We start from the raw sequence: 18,072 nt of genomic DNA on the forward strand, positions 1-18,072 counted from the left end.
TTGAATCGTTTCCTCTAAGATGAGTATTAATTCCTTGGGGAGCGGGACGATGCACAACCGTGATCAGTCGGAGGATTTTAAAAGGTCCTGAATCTTTTCATAGCAGGCGATTTCTGACTGATGGTAGTCACCCATCGCGGTACACGGCCATGCACATCTCAGGTATTACAAAACGCTTAAATGGCATTTTTTTACCTCGTTGCATCGACAGTGGTCAGAAGCATTTCACCCACTTCCCGAGTGTAAGCGAGAGTGGAATTTGGCCCTTACAAGTGCTTTAAAACAGGTCACTGTGTGTGTTCCTGACGCCACGAAGCTAAGAATAGTCTTGCCAGTGAGGACTGCAGCAATATGGCCTTAAACGTGAAAATATAAACTACCTTTAAACCTCTTTATGTGATAGGAATATCTTCACTCATTCACTTCTAAAGAGGCCCTAAGATTTCTCTTAGAGAAACCAGAATTCCTTTCAGCTGCAAGACAAGTTTTGAAAATAGGGAGTTTGTCGGCTCGGTCTCTAAAAAGCTTCTTTTCCCCCCCAGAGCAGTCTTTGTGTGATAACACACACGCACCCTGCCGCGGGAATGCCCGGCTGAGGAGAACGCTGATTTCTTGTAGGTAAATCACAATCTACGAATACAGAAAAGAAAAAAACCAAAAAAATCCAACCCCAGCCCAAGCTGTTGCCCAAAGAAACCCACTCTTACTTTTTCATGCATCGCTTAGAGTTAATTAATAAGCATGAAGGGAAAAAATCGCGTCTGATGGCTCAAAATATGTTTGTCACGGAGTTAAATCCCTCTAAACCCGCTAAAATATCTTAGCTGATAATGGAGGAGCTAGAGGGTGATCTTAGTCACTAATAATAATCGTCCTGCAGAGCTCAGGATTCCTGGGAGAAGCGGGAGTAAAGTGATAGCAGGAGCAAGAGCCTTAATCGAATTTGATTTTCATGAGCAAATGAAATTTACCTGCCAAAAGGGTAATTTGGAGCAGTACTGTCACCGCTGTTTTCTTCCACAATTTCTAAAGCATCGGGGATCGAGATAAACATTCCTGAGTCCGTTTTAAATACACTTTGTCTTTCAGGATATTCATGTGTTTCTAATGGAAGTAAGCAGCTTTACGAGCGGGTTTCGCAGGACATCTTAACTCTCTCCCTCCCACTGCGTGCTGAGGGGGGTGCTGTGATAATTACAAAATAAGAAGAATTTGTAACAGCAAATGCAAAAGGAGAAGAGTTCGGGAAAATTCGTGAAGGCTTCCTAAAAATCCTCAGGCGCACGCTAGATATGAATTTATCTGTTTCAGTCGACCCAAACATTCAAACGGCACCTCCTACGAAAAAGGTGTTCTGGAAAACAATGTCACTGCTTTCACCCGAGGTGTGGGACACGGTCTAATCTTAATGCAGCCAGGTCTCAGAAGATCATTTCGCTCAGTGGGATTTTTTGGGGGGCTTGGTGTTCTGTTTTAGATTTTTTTTTTTTTTCGTATTTCAGCTTCAGAAAACACGCTGGAAGTATTTAATGTGATTAGAAATTAAAATGGGAATGATCCTGAAATTTGTCTCCCAGGCGAGGTCTCTGTTCAGATTTGTTTTCCTCTGCTTTACATTTTTTCCGTAGTATTTTCGGGAGGAGGGAGTGGGTGCTACAGTTTTCTGTTTATATTTGGCGGGTGAAAGCAGCTGAAGCCTGGCATTAGATGTTTGTAGTCCACAGAAAATATTTTACTGAAACTGCCGTGTAAATGCAGTGATGAGGAGAAGCCTTTGCCGGCTCTGTCAGCCGCAGGCTGCTTGAACATTCTGATAAAGCACCACTCCCCCCCCCCCCCCCCCCCCGGTCTCCCCTCCATAATTTTAATTAATTTTGCCATGTAAACTGAGACGGATTTATTTGCCGTCAGGTCTGCTCTTTCGGACCAAGGGTACTGAGAAAGTTTTTATTTTTCCCTTGGCAAATTCTGATAAGGAGAAGGCCTGGCTGGCCGTGCAGTAGTTTATCTGGTCGATTCCATCTTCTAGTTGAAATGTTCTGAATGTGTAATAGCAACAGATGACAGAATTATATTCAAGTTACTCTTCCTTGATGTTATTTGCTTTATCCTCTGCTTTTCGATATTTAGCATTTTGAGGGTAAACTAATTTCTCACCTTATCTACCATTAGGTCACACTTTTGGAAAAAGAAAAGATAAAAAAACAAAAGAGAAAAAAGAGAAAAAAGAGAAGAAGAGAAGAGAAAAGAAAAAAATAGAAAAGAAAAGAAAAGAAAAGAAAAGAAAAGAAAAGAAAAGAAAAGAAAAGAAAAGAAAAGAAGGTACAGTAAGCTACAATAACATATCCTCTATTTTTCTACTGTGAGCTTATAATAATTGCTACCACATGATCACATGGTGTATTGTTGCAGCCTGATTACAATTAAACTTATCCTTCCACCTTTTTCATTAGAGGAAGGAAAAAAAAAGTTCTTCCTGAGCTTCAGGCCCACTTTGTGCTGTTTTATTTCCCTTTGAAAAGCTGTCGGAGAGAAGCCGAAGTCTCCCTTTCTTTTACAGTGCGAGAGAAAGCGTTTCCAAAAGCCCCTTCTCACCATAACTTTCTTGTAATAGCGTGACATTTACACATTAGGTCCGACCAGAGGGGCTCAGGGGCAGAAGTGGACGCTGCTGCTCTGTGCAAGAAGTTGCAGAGTCTTTATTTTATTTTATTTTATTTTCCACGCTGAGCCCAAATTCATATCTTCACCTAGGGATGGAAACAATGAAGTTCTCAGTGTTAAAGATGTCCGTGCGTGGTATCTAGAAAGAAAGAAAGAAAGGAAAAAAAAAGGAAAAAAAAAAAAAAAAAAAAAAAGGCGGGGGGGAGAGAAAAAAAAAATCATACAGGAAACATTGGACATGTTTGCCTTTACTGGAAGACAGCTGTTTGAGCACATTCTTTAAGAGGGTTTTTTGGTTCTCTTTTCAGAAGTGGTTTGAGTGATTAAAACATTGACTCGATGGAGGCAGTTTATCTCTAATGTCTGGCTCTGTCTAACAGCTCTTTTTCCTCACTTTTCCGGCCCTTTGCTCCGCTGAGACTGTACACACCCGGGGCTGTATTCGCGGCTGTCTTAAGAAATATCTTCAGAGGTACGGGCACTCACCGCCCTGACGGGAGGGGAGGATGGCTCTGGCTGGAAGGCACCTGAGCCACGAGTGGGAATCTTGCCCCAGGAGAGGGGAAAAATAACCCTGACACCAACAACCAAAGACAAAACACGCTGGATCTGGCAAACCCCGGCAACTCTGTCAAATGTGGCGAGAGCGGGGGCTGGAGGAGCCCCGTGGCTGCCGTCCCGTTCCCCTGTGGCTCCTCCAGCAGGCCGGGTGGTTGCAGAACCCCTCGGGGCCCGCCGTGCCCTCAGCCCGTGGCCTGACAGGGCGGGCCCGAGCCGGCTCTGCCCCCCGCCCGGCGCCGGGCCCAGCCCGGGCCACACAGGCACCTGTGCCCGGCCCCGCTGCGGCTCCTGCCCCTGCCTCCCGCCTCGGCACCTCTTCTGACTCCTGGCACACCCTGGAGCACGGCCGGGGATGGTTTTGGGCACTCTGTATTTCTCTGCTGGGCCGGCAGTGGGTGAGGAGGGAGGTGGCCGTGGGGAATGGCGCACCCACGGGCAGCAGGCGCGCAGACCTCAAACGAGTGCTGTGTGCCCTCGGCCTGGCCGGTGTGTGTGTGTGTGTGACCGCACCGTGCCTCTCGCCTTGTCACAGCCCATGCTCATCCCTCTGCTGCAGCACGGAGGGGAGCGGGGCGTCCTCTCCCACCCTAAAGCGCATCCCTCCTCTGCCTTGGCCAGAGCCGCCTTGCGTGGGTGGGACCCCGCAGGGACAGCCCTGGGGACGCGTTTCACAAAAAACAACGCACCATCTGCGCGGATCTGTGATCACTTTGGAGCAGGAAGAGGCAGCTGGATTCGGCTGAGTCCCCAGCACTGCTTTAATGACCTTCGTCCATGTCGTGGGTGCTCCCAGTCCCAACCAACCAGCAGAGCGCTACTCGATACCGTGATGTGATCCCGTCCTCCCTGATTAGCTTTACATTTCACCAAGCACACACGTTTTTGCTAAAAGTTTATTTGGAAAATCCCAGTAAACCCGGGGTCTAGAAAATGCATTCTATTGGCTAGAATACATTTCTCAGGTATATATAATACGTGCTGTCTTTAATGATGAGAGACATTTGCTACTCTTCATGTTAGATGGAACTAATGTCTTTCCAGCCATACCGTGAACACATTTTCTAAATAGGAATTATACAGCGTTTTTCTTTAAACTTAACACCAGCCAAATGCAGACTAGTCGATAACTCGCATCTCTGGGTAAGCATATTACTCCCTTTTTGCTGAATCATGAATTTTTCCAAGGCTTATTGTATTTTATGTCTTCTTTAGATAAGCAGTTACATATGTGACTCTGTTGAGGGCTAAATCCCATTCTTACATACGCGACAGCTGACTGTACTTCCATGATGCTATTTACTCTAGAATCAGCTAAAAACTGAGACTTGTGGCTCGCCAGGAAAGGCAGGAGAGTAGTCAGACCCTAATTAACCCTCACACAGCGGACCCCAGCGGTTCACATCTGCCCACGCCTGGACTTAGATCTTCTCATCTGAGCTTCGGACCTCATCTGCCCGAGGGCGCCGCTCTGGAGCCCTTGAGGATGGCGGCCAGCCAGACCACCGGCACAGCCTGGCCTTGCCACCCTGTGCCCCCACATCCACTCCCACCCATGTGGGGGAACAAAGTCTTTCCACCCTCGCCATGGACAGAGGGACGGGGGAAGAGCAGGGACAGTTTCAACCCAGCGAAAGCAACCCTGTTGCAGTCCTGGGAGCCTTTGCAGAGATACCCGGGGAGAAGGAGCCGGGCTGGTGCCAAGGGACCGGAGGGGACCTCAGGGCACATGCCAAGGTTCCCACGCTCCGAAGACAATTCGCAAAGTCCCGGGAGCGAAAGTATATTTAGTCCAATAATGGCACAGAGAAAAGGGAGTGGTTTCATAGCAACCCCTCTGACATGCAAAATAATGAGCGGCTGAACAATAAAGGTTCATCTCTAGCCAAGCATGCCCCCTGGTCTTGTAGGGCAGATACCTAAAGGAAGAAGCCCGAGGCCATTTTCCTGCAGCTGTAGCAGCCCTGGTGCCAGTGAGCCAATATCCTCTCCCGGAGCCGCTTCGTTCCTATTGTGGGGAAGATACTCGCTGCCTGCCAGCAATTACCAATTGTCATCCACTTTCACAAGGCAGTATTTCTTTGCAATTTCTCTTGATGCATGTGGGGACTAAGTCAAATCTTCTGTCATCTCCCGGCGCGGCCCGCTGCCACATCGCCCTCCTAAAAAAAAAAAAAAAAAAAAAAAAAAAAAAGGAAAGAAAAGAAGAACCCCACCCTCCTGTCCCCTCAAACAGCTGGGTGTAACATAAAGCTACATATCATAGGTCGTGTTGCAAAGGAAACATAAAGGCTGGTGCGCCTTTGCTCACTGAAGTATCTGTATCCGCCCAACGCTGCTTCTTGCTGTTGCCGGGTCAACAAATTCTCAGCCCAGGGGCTCTCCCTCGAGAAGTCCATCCCGCCGTGTGGACGTGGCTCCTACTGAAACCTGTGCGTGCACACAGGGGAAACTGGACAGGTTGAGCGGATCGGGCCATGGGTGTAGGGAGCAGAGGGGCGAGGGCATATCCCCCTGCCCCGGCCCGGCCGCCCACCTGCTGCTGGGGGAACGCCACTCCAGCTCCCAAAGCCGACAGTAAGCTTTGCCACAGGAATAATGTCACTGTGAGCTGCTGAAGGCGTGGACACGTCATCACCACTTTGTGTGATGTAAATATTTGGCAAATAAAGGAGAGGGAGCTTGTTGGACCTGTTAATTTTAGGATTCTGGAGGGAGGGCGGTTCAGGGTCTGTGACTACTCTCAGAGTCGCTAAAAGAGAGGTCAGAAGTTTATGCTGAGGTTCCTACGAAGTTTGGGCAGTGCCTAGATAATCAAGTAATCATAATTTCATAATTAGCTTTAAATCAAAGCCTCGTTTTCTGTAGCTGGCACGACCGTGGCAATCGGGAAAAAAATCCCCCTTAGATGGAAAGACGAAACGATGTATACAACTATCCCAATCAGAGAATTAAGATTAAATTGCATTTATCGGGGGGTTGTGTGTGTTATCGATTGTACTACTTTCCTTAACAATAACCACAGCATCGAAACCTTAAAAACTGTGAGCAAGAATATCCTAGCTGATATAAAAGTTGCCTGTATATAAAAAGAGAATCCCATATAACTCCACAGCGGAAATCGGTTAGCAAGTATCTTCTGCCCGTTTTCAAACATCAAATGTTCTTGCCATATGTCCGTTCTTATTTGTATACCAGCTAAGAAACCTGAAACGTGTATATGCGATATTAAAACAAAACATGAAAGATTTTCTCAGAAATCTGTAAGAGGGGAATGCAGGTCTGAGGCGGGGTTGAAGGAAGTAAAAAACCCAAGTGATGCTATTGCCAAAAACTTTAATATTGAACAACACAGCTGAAGCTTTTATCACGGTACGAAATTTACAGCCTAATAATTCAAACCTGTGTGCGCGTTGCAAGATGTCTCTTTGCTTTGCTGGGTATCCAAAGAGACAGTTTTGCTTCCGAAGTGAGAAGCATTCCTGCAAGGCAGCGGAGTCCTTGGGAACGACAGGTGACTGGCACCTTGAGGGGGAGAAAGGGTCAAGGAAAGAATAGAAAACAAGGTCATGGAAGATGATGGCTTTTTAAGATCAGAAGTTTCTGATATTTAGTGTTAAAATATAAGTGTGGCATCTGTAGTCACTAAACGAACAAAACACGAAAAACCTTATCTGGTGAAAGAAAAACGTGTGGGCTGAAAGAATAAGAGTTTAAGCATTCACAAGTCAGAGATCTCCGAGCATTCTCATCATTTGGGCAGATGATGGGGCTTCCCACATCTCAGCTGCAACGTGATTAGGTAGCAACTAAGATACTGAGTGATCTGAACCCCTTAGAAAAAGAGGGAAGGTGGAAGGGAAGAAGAATACCAAGTTAAGGAAATACCCACTACTCAACTTTCTGCAGAATAAAAGCAGCCCTGGCACTAGATCTCACTGTAGCTTAAAAGCGCCTGTCGTGCCCAAAGAGAAGCCACCTGTTTGTTAGCCAGGAGCAGCCTGGGACCCCCGGTCAAGGAATGATCAATCGCTGTAGTGCCGGTACATGTTTTAAAACTCAAGGTCAACGCCTCTGCCTCGCCTCTCCCACCTTCCCGGATACTCCGTCCTCTCTCCGCGGCCATGTAAATGAAAACATGAATTTCTGCCGTGGCATTGGGGAAGCCTGGAGCCCAGCTTTACGTGTGCTTTACCCATCCCCCCTCCAGTCTTTTCTGCCTACTCCTGCTGAGATCTGTGACCCAGAAAGGAGCAAGGAGTGTTTGGGGTAAGCTCGGGTGTCCGCCGTCCGCCGGAGCCGCGGGTGGCAGCGCCTCGCGTGTCCCGGCATGTTCTGTGGCCCCGCCGGGGGCCGGGGCCGGCTCCCGTCCCCTGCTGACGATAACCATCAGGGATTTGCAAGTGTAAACAGAGCCCCAGAGCCTGCGGGGGGTGCCTATCCTCGCTTGGGTTTCCAGCACCGCCCGTGCCAAAGGGAGCGAGGCACCGGGCGGAGCGGCACGGCAGGTTGTGGGGTCGCCCCTGTGGGGCTGAAATCGGTCGGGGGCCGGTCCCGGCGGAGCAGAAGCCCGGGCGGGGCCGGAGCGGCACCGGGAGCCTCCAATCGGGGCGAGGGGGGCAGCGCCGCGGGGCACCACCAGCCCCGCACGCCTCCGGGGCGGCGGCCCGGGCTCGGCCCGGCGGGACCGCCACAGCAGCGCTCGGGCCGGGCCGGGAACACGAGCGGAGCGGAGAGAAGGGCAGCGCTGAGTCCAGGAGCCGGGGTAAGCGCCTTCCCGTGGGGCAGAGGGTCGGCCTGCAATGGCGACACTTTCCCACTAGATGTCTGCACAGCTAATGGTAGGCGAAAGCTCTGTCCTCTCCCGGGTGTATCCCCCAGAGCCCGACCCTCCCAGCCTCTTTCGTGTCTGCTTATCCCTCCAGAAATTAAATCCCTATCCCCCCCTACTAGTCCAGGGTCTTTCCCTTCTCTTTGTTTCCTTTTTTCTTTCAAGAGCGTGCTGGAGTTTTGGCTAGAATAAAATACGGATTTCTCCACAGAGGAAGCTCTCTGGTCTGCGACTCATGTTATTGGAATCCTTTTATGACCTTTGCTGCGTTTAAATAACACGGTAAAACTGTGCACACACCTCGGATTGGACTTTAATCATCCCAAGTCAAGGACATCCAGGTGGTAAATTACTTTACTTTGACATTTCTACTTTAGAACAGTATGTTCTGCGATCCTAGTCACAGGTCAGAGAGACGTTTCTAGTTTTCTCATCCTTAGAAGTGCAAATATACTTTACCTACAGATACCAGAAACTCGCCTCTCCAATTATCTTAAAAAAAAAAAAAAAAAAAAAAAAAAAAAGAAAACCAGACCAAAAAAATCAAAGCTCCTGGGATTCTAGTTCTATCGGGCACCTCCAGACTTCCCACAGGACTGGAAAAATGTTCCTCGCTCACCTCTCTACCTCTCCTAAAGTATGTGTGTGCTAATGTGCTATGCAGGAATTTAGACAAGTTTTTTTTTATATATACATGTTTGTGCGTATGTTCCCTTTCTGCAATCAGTGATGCTGTAATAGATTGTTTTAAAAAAATTAAAGTAATCTGCAGACTTCTTCTTTGGCCTCGGTGCGGTGTGAGAACCCAAAGTGCGTTTGGTTCATCATGAACAAAATATTCTAAAAAATGATGTAAGTATCTTCAAGAGAAAACCAGAACGCTTTTTTTTGTTTGCTACTAGCACCTGATTTTAAAACAGATAAATTTGAGTGAACACATAGAAAAGAACAGGAATTTGTGGGCCTTTTTTATTGTCAATAAAAATTAGTGACAACTGACTTTCGCCTTGATTTTTACCAAGGGATCTCTGGTCAGCCTCATCTTACGCTTGCCTTGGAAGCTGTGGAGCACGGGGACCTAAAGTCAAGCCTTTCGCATGGAGTTTTAGGTCCTGAACTCAGTCATAGGAAAGGCCTAAGCATTGGAAATCCCATCCGCCTTTGTTACCCACTTTCGTGTCCGTTTTAACCGGCTGAGACTTTACACACACACCTAGGAAAATTAAAATATGGCTAAATACGAGATAAATTTGAAGGGAAAACTAGCAGGAGGGAGGTGTAGTTCGTTTTGAGGGGGTTGTTTAGAAACACACGAGTCCAGCTGGGGAGCAGAGTATCACGGGGGAAGAGATGAGATGAGATTTCGGCTCCACTCGGGCGGGAGCCGCAGCAAGTTCAATTCCTCGTGAACAAAGTAGTCGCGACCTTTATAGCACAGAAAATATGAGGGTGAGCGGACAGTCGGCCCTGAAGGAAGGGCAGGGAGGAACCGAACAGAATATCTGACCCTTCTCTCCCGGGCTCTGCCCCAGCCCTGTGACGGCGGAGGTGCCACCCTCCCCACGGTCCCCACGGGAGGAACGGCAGAGTGCGGGCTGGAGAGGGACAAGGCTGCTGGCACAGAGATCTGGGATCGTGCGCGGACCTTGTGACACTCCCGAGACTTTCCCCTAATTATTTCCAGCGTTGAGTTCGAGATGAGCATTTTCGCAAAACTTTTGGGGATTTCGTGAATTTTAGGGGAGGAAGTGTCTGCTCCCCGCTCCCTCCCGGCCGCTGGTTACACACAACTGCCTTCCGTGCCAGGCGGCGTTATTGCCTTATGTACTGGTGTTATTCAATAGAGATAAATAGGAGGGAAGGACACACAGTAGCCATAATCGCCGCTCCCCGAAAGACAAAAGGCTGTTCTTTTGTTTTACTGTTTCTTTTCCCGTCTCTGAAATCCCTGAGTCTAATTATTTAACTGTCCGTTCTCTCCTCCGCTTTTCATTATGAACTCAAGACGTTTAATGCTGGAAAAATACACCACTTGTTTTATACCCGGACAGAGCCTTTACTTGTGAAAAAAAAAAAAAAATCTGGAAATAATTAACTCGTACAGTTGAGAACATTATGTTGCTTTTACTGTAAACGTGTCCTTACACCTTTACAAGACGTTACAGAGGACTTACTCAACTAATTGAAACTGTTATATAGCAGCGTTATGTATTCAACATACTTGTTACATTTCATCTTTATGGACTTAAAAGTTTTATTCCTTTCAGTCTTGGGATTTTTTTTTTTTTCCAGCAGCCCTTCGTTTAATCTGCAAGAAGGACAGATATTCGAAAAGCTGTGAAAAGAGGCGCAATTTAGTGTTATTTTCTCTGTATCAGGGTAAGACGGATCACACCGCCACCGACAGAGTATTGAAAAAAGAGAAGGCTCGGGAAACCTAAGAGCCAAACATTTCTTCCACCACCCCGGGAAGAAACACATGAATGTCTACGGGCTGGTTTCCATGCCAGCTGTACCGGGTGGTGGGACCTCCTGTTTCCTCTCTCCCCCGTTAGCTGCAGCCTTGAGGAGGGGAAGCGGGGCAGGGCAAAGCCTCGTTGGCAGGGGGATGCGCTCATCCCGCTGGGCACCGGGCTGGGGTGGCGATGGCAGCCCCTCCAGCCACCGCGAGGGTGTCCCAGGTCTTTGGAGAGCGCTCTGAGCGCGGACCATTGGCGTGTGCGCGCCCATAAGGAGCAGTGAGATCTCCTGGGCGCGGAGTCCCACCGCCATCCCTGCCCCCGGGTCTCCTGCCCGTCCTTCCCGGCTTCCTGCCCATTTCCCGGCCAAGGTGGCTCACTACAGCAGACAATTTTCCCTTCATGCGAGTAGCGAGGGAGCCCACAAGGAAGCGTTTTCATTGCTCCCACCAGTGTCACGCCTTCAGGAGCTGATGAAGACTTTTGTCCAGCTCGGAATAACTAGTACTCACATAGGCCAAGACAAACGCCCGATTCACGGGGCACCGGAATAGGGACCAGGATGTGGGCTGTGCTCTGGGCTCGGATTTGTGCTGAAGCCACAGTCTTGCAATTATTACGTTGTGTTATTTTCAGTCCGGAGGGGAAGGGACTACTTCAGATGAATAAATTCGTCTCCCGCGGAGTTCGCCCCAAAAAAATCTGTCGTGGCTGATATTTAAAGGCAGAGCCTGGCATATTAAGAAGAAGGGCAAACTGAAGAAGGGAAATATGGTAGCAGGAAGTTCAATTACATGAGGAAGAGATGTGCGTATTATCGAATTTACGTGTACAAAGCCAACACGCCTATACACCCACGATGTGTGTGTAGATGACAGGGGCCCTCTGTGTCTTTGAAAAGATGTCTTATGAAGAAGTGTTTCCAGAGAAATATTGAAGTTTCAACTCTACAAGCGAGGCTTTCGCCCAGAAACCAGTCTGCATCCCTGTACTTTCCCTTGGCTGCCCGGTCAAGGAACGGCCCCGGGGAGCAGGAGGTAAACCTGCATCCACAGGCTGGTCGTGCTCTGTCACCCCGCGTGTCACCCGAGCCCGGCGGGGCGCGGGGCCGCTCAGGTGCGGCAGCTCCGCCGCTCCCCGCGCAGGGCCCGCTGCCGGCCGCAGGTGCTGCGGGTTCCCCGGGCCCGAAACGTGCATCGGCACTGTCTCCTCATGCCAAAGTGGATGTGTGATTAATGCCGGCCCACGGCTGCCCCCAGCCCTGCTCCCTCTCCCATTTTCTCCTCCCTCCCGCCCACTCCTCCCAAGGTCCTGCGCTGGTTTCAATAAAAAGCAGGATCTAGGTTTTCTCTCCTTCAAATCAAGGAGGTGTTACGATTGGCGAAACGACGGGCAGATGGGGAATTTTCAAAGATATTTCCAAACAATATGAAGCCGAGACGCCCCATTTCTCGGGAAGTGAATGTTTTCCAGTAAAACAATGGCAGCGAATAAATCAGTCACCGAGGTCCCTGTCGGGATCCTGGGGTGGTTTAACCCGGGTGGGTGACTCTTCTTCCCCGATCCTGCTCGTTAGAAAATTAATAGGAGCAATTTATCCCAGAGTGGCGGAGGGGGAATAGGATGGGCAAGGCAGAGGCACCCGAGAGAGCTCTGCTTTGAGGAGAGCCGTGTATCCAGCGAGGCTACGGGCGGCCGAGTGCCCGTGGGCACCGAGCGGGGCAGCGCCCAGCCCGGCTCTGCCCGCCCGGAGCTCCCCCGGCCCATCGCCCCGCGCCAGGGCTGGCCGGGCTGTGCTCACCCGGCTGCTTAACTGTGGCTGACGCTGCTCTTTTCTTTTCTTCTTATTTTCTTTTTCCTTCCTTTTAAAATTTTATTTTATTTTATTTTATTTTATTTTTATATTTTATTTTATTTTATTTTATTTTATTTTATTTTTATTTTTATTTTATTTTATTTTATTTTATTTTATTTTATTTTATTTTATTTTATTTTATTTTTATTTTTGTTTGTTGGTTGGTTTTTTCCCCAGAAGGTTAAGCGGGTGAAAAGTAAGATTTATAGGCCTCTGTGAGAACGTGAAAATTAAAACAAGACTTTTAGGTGTAAAGTACACCCCTGAAATACAGTTTCGAGATTTATTTGCTCAATTTTTAGTTGGTAAACGCCATATTACTCCAAAGGGAAAAACTACTCTCGCTTACAGAGCGCACAAGGCAGGATTTGCACTCACCAGAGGAATCGTACTCTGAAAGAGGTGGTAAAGTCCTTCTGAAAGCGATTTTTCTCAGCCTCGCGGCCGACTGTCCCCTGGAACAGCGTGAATTTTCTGCTGCCTTGGCTCAAGGGAAGCAATAGTTTTTACGGCCTGCACCGCGACTGCAGCTGAACAGTTTTGCGTGCAAGACAGAGAGATTAGTGCCCCAGAGCTAGATTTTCTGCCGGAGAGCTTGGAGTCGTGAACAGTCGTGATGTTTTACTAGTCAGTGTGCTTTTTACCGCAGAGCTCAACTGCTCAATCAAAAGCGATTCCTGGAGGGGTATTCTTGCACTGGGTTTCATTTTTACGTGGTCACTCATTTTAAATCTTGAGGTGCTCAAAATCAAGGTATAACCGTTTAGTGAAAAATAACCCACCCCAGCTCTCTACTGCTAATGAACAGAAATTATTCCACTTTCATCTCGCCCCTCAGAAATATTTTTACTTAGAAAGGGCTGGCTGCTAATTGGGGTGTGCAGTTGCCTTTAATCTCTAACACAGTGCTTGGAACATACCCAGAATGAATTAAAATAAGTCTGATACACAAGAAGAAAACATGGCTTCCCAGTAAAACTCGTTTTATGATCACAGCTTGTGTGCTACGTCAAAATGTTAGGTTTAGGCATTTAGGGCATAAAGAATAAAAACCCCTTTTGAAAATCACTAATGCTCACATTTGGTACTGTTTTAATCTTTTCTATTAGAAGTACAAGTAAGGAATACTTTTTGTTCTAATAAACTATGGATGAAGTAAAAATTTGCATGTTTACCTGTAGTTTGTATGCCAAAATCATCACCTGAACCTATGAATAAACATATGTATTTCTCCTGAAAGCAGACTGTAGGAAATTATCAGACCACCAACCCCACAGAAATGCTCTCTCCTCTTCTAGAGTACTGATAAGAAGGAGAAAGGGCAAACGGTGTGCGTGTGTGTGTCTGTGTGCACAAGTGTGTGTACAAGAGAGATCTCTGCCATCCTGTTGTGCAGGTTTGGTTGAATGAGCTGTAGATCACAGTTTCATGGTAGCTCAGTGAGTTGCCAAAAAAACCCACCAAAAACAAAATACCGGAGGCGGAAATGGCTCTGATAAAGCCTGTGTCATATGGCTTGTTGTGCAAAAGCAAATACTGCACTGAACACCTAGAAGCCCCAAAACTGCTGAACCCTGTTTCCACCAAAGAAATTTTGTTGGGTTTCTATGGTAGGGAGGGCCATTGGCTTGTTTGTTGTTCTTGTTTGTTCTATTTATAAACATTCATACGGAGCTTATCCACAGAGCATCTGCATGCCCGCTGGAGTCAGATCTGGTTTCCTGGGTGAAGTTGCATCCTTATTCAGTAGTAACATGTTGGAAATGCCTGCTAAAGAAGGAATCAACCCTCCTGCAGCCTGTGGCACTCCTGTTAGGGACTGGAGTCTGCACCGTTCCACACAGCAACACCAAATAGTTAAATGATCCTGAAAGCCACTCAAAATTGCAAGAGGGATGTGAAATATCTTGTGTTTGTCAAAGGATTTCAGAAAACAGGTGAAGAATTAAGATAGGACTTAATGCTATGCATATCGCATGTAAATGAAACATTTAATCTGCCATTTCATCTCTCCTGTGTGCTCAAACACCTTCAACAGTTCTTTGGACAAATATTTAGTTTCCAAGCTATAAATTTGTCTTATACAAAGAGAAAGCTTTTAGGATCTCCAGTTTAAACTTGTTTGTACCACTTGCTGTGGTGCTGAGAATTATCAAACCAGTCAGCTTACCTTTCCCACGAGTGGTAATTAAAAGAGAGCTAGGGGCTGTGAGGGGTGGAGTAAAAGAAGGAATAATAGCATTCAAAAAATGGTGAGCTCACAAGTTGTGATTAGCATTCTTCCTAGTTTATTTCTTTCTTCAGTTAACTTCTGATTTGCTCTTTTTCCAAGGACTCGGCATCAGCTCTGTCTGGAGTATATTGAGAGCCCTTACTAACGTAATTATCAAAACTCTAAAGGAGAGAAGCTCTTACAGTATTCTCTGATCTGCCAGAGGAGTTATTTAAAATGAGAGCATCCGTGCCATATCCTGACATCCAAGGAAATCCCAGAGAAATTAACTGGCATTTTTCTACACTGGGTTGGGATGAGATATGAAAGAGAAGGAAAGAAGGAAGATCCTTCTGAAAGACTTTCACAGAGGTAAGTTCTCTACGCTTCCAGGCAGGAGAAAACCAGCCGTGATGACAGTGAATTAGTGGTTTTTGACAGGCAGGTGAGGGGCCCCTTTCCCAGTCACAGTCCTCAGATGCAGGGGTTGAAGGGGGAGCAGGAACCTTTCCCAGCGACCCTACACTACTTAGCATTTATGGACGGATAAAGCTGAACATTGGACAGGACTCCCCAAAGGAAAAGAACCTTTCAGTGTAGCCATCAACCTGTCATCACTGCAATAAAGGTGTAATGCACAGGAGTGCTGGTAAGAGCCCAGGGTTTATTTCCTGGCCCTGTCACATGACATGGGGCCAGGGTTACCAAAGGTTACCCCCTCACATGGAAAAGATCAGTGGTCATCAGCTCCAGCAGCTGCTTGTCTCTTCTCCGCTCCCAATTTTATATTCAGCTCATGCGTGTGCCTTGTTAAAAACGCAAACCCGGCAACCCTGATCCGCCACAGCCACAGAGATGATGGATGAATTGCATGTTTGCCCACAGCCTGTAACACCAGCCGGGTCATGGCCACAGGCTTGAACACCTTTCTGCACCCACCTCCTGTCCCTGGAAGAGACATGAGACATGTCGTCCTTTTCCCAGCTGGTGGAGACTTGTCAGTGTGTCACATCTCAACACCACAATGCTTTTTCCAAACTAGTTATTTGTTGCCTTCCAAGCCAGTCCCTCTGCAGTGATCTGCTTGCATTTGTGTAAAATGGGATGTTTTTTGGCTGGGCATTGTAGGGTCAGACCTTCCATGCTTGTGGTACTGTGAAACTAGTGTCAGGAGTTCTGTGGGAAAGCTAGACAAAGACTTGGGCTGTATCATTCCTTATCATGAAGTTCCTTGTTACATGAGATATGCAAGCTCTGTTACAACCTCTTGGCTAGTGTAGAGAGGCACCATGGCAGCAGTGACAGGGAAGGCATGGAGTCAGGAAAACTGAATGGGAGTAACCAGAGACTACAGAATTAATAAGACTGTTTTCCACAAAATGTTGGTTACGATGGCTTTGCTGTGGCTTCCTCCAGGCAGATACTTGTCAGACAACACTGTCCTACCCAGGATGTGGGTGTAGGTAAATGGCTTTCTATGAAGCCTTGCAATAAAATCTACCACAGAACATTAGAGAGTGCAAAGCATTGGTTATAGATCTTGGAGGTTTACATTACTTTTATAGAGAGTTTGGGTTATATTTTAGATTTACTTAGTGTTACAGAGCCAAGCAGTGGTGCTGCAGACAGAAAATATTTCTGCCTCTAGAATCAGAACTATGGCTGAGCCCTTTGATTCAGATTCCCACCCAACTGTACAAAATACCAGAAGCAGGGTGGCCAGGAATGCCTGCAGTGACCCTGTTCCAGAATGGGCCTGATCCTCCATATGGATCAGGCAAATCCAGACTGGTTTTGTGCAGGCTGATAGTGGGAAACTTCCAGTCCCTCCTCCAGAGTTGAGGATTTTTAGGGCTAATGATCACTTAATCATATATTTTCATCTTTATTATTACTGTTGCTTCTTAGCACTGTAAACAGGACTATGTGGAATGTAGATAAAACAGAGAACACCAAGATTCCTCCTGCCCTGTAGAATTTTCCAGTTATATGTAGGAAAAGAAGAGCTAGGTGAACACTGAGAGACTTGGAAACACAAGACAGTAGCTTATGTGAACGGCATCTGCTTGAGGTCACAGGCAGCTTGCAACAGAGCTGACAGCAAGGCTTTTCCATGAGAAAGTCCTAAGCATGTGCTTAAGCTGCAATGTTTTGGCATTTTAATTTTGATTTTCTGAGAGGGAGAAAGAAGTTTCAACAAGAACAAAACAGGGGAGAGAAGGAAATCATTGCAAAATAGAAGTACGAGAGAAAAACATGAAGCTTGCCATTAAATAATTATTTGTTCTTCCACTTAAAATCTTCTGTAATGACAACTGGGCTGTTTTCACTTCGGATGTTGTATAGAAGCTGTATGATGCCTGGGATGCCCCACAGCAGATGATTTGGATTACAAACTGGTTTTGTCTGTCTTCCAGAGGGAGAGTCTTGGAGGAGTACCGTAAAACAATCCTGATGAACAGGATAAAGAGGTGGGTGGTTCTTATAATCCTCAAATATCAATATGAGTACAAAGACACAGTTCTCCTTTAAAATACTACAGGCAATAACATTCAAAACTGGGGATTTTTCTATAAAAACTGATAACTGATCACTACTGCAGTCATCACCACGATGTAACTAATATTAGCCCAATTTTACAGGCTAGGAAGTGGAGTCAGAAAGATTAGGACTTGCCCAAGGCCACAGAGCTAGCAGACAGGCAGGAAGAAAACTCCAGATTTCCTGGCTCACACTCTCCTCCTAAATTTATTATCCACACTCCAATGACATCAAAACAGTTGACTTTTTTTCACTGAGATAAAAAATATCCATTTTTCAAATGGTTAAAATATGTCATGAAGTTGCACCCAAAATACTCTCCACAGAATCAGGCACTGCTAGAATGTGATTTAGCATGTTTTAGAGCAACTTTGCAACATCCTGCACAACAGGATACAATGAGAGAGTGGCCACAGCCTCTACTCCCTGAACTGACCAGAATGGGATACATGGCAGAGCTGCACTGTGGGACTGTGCAAGCCAGAAACAGTGGGAGAACAAGGGCTGCCAGAGCATGCACAACATGGAAGCAGATTTTGGATCAAGGGATCCCTGACTTGACTGAAACAAAAACCCCTGTCACTTCAACTAAGGTATTGCCCATCCAACTTCTTAAGTAAAATGACAAGCAATGGTTGGTTAAATCATTCAGTATGTGACATGCCCATTCCTGGGCCATTATAAACCCAGCATATTTATTAGATTAAAAACCTGTTTATACAGAAATGAGATACAGGAGTGGGAACTAGTACATAAGCAGGAGCATCTACAAAATGCAGCATTTCACTGAGGGATGTGATTGATAAGTTGTCCTGGATTTAGCTGATGTACATGTTGTAGTAGGTTACTGCTGGTTTTATTCCAGCTGTAAAAAAGGGAGATGCCCATTCCTCAGCCTGGTGTGTTAATTTAAACTGAAATCATGTTAGGTTAATTAATAACAGTAGCTGTG

The sequence above is a fragment of the Zosterops lateralis genome (assembly GCF_965231275.1).
Source record: "Zosterops lateralis genome assembly, chromosome: 1".
In the NCBI taxonomy this organism is placed as follows: Eukaryota; Metazoa; Chordata; class Aves; order Passeriformes; family Zosteropidae; genus Zosterops; species Zosterops lateralis.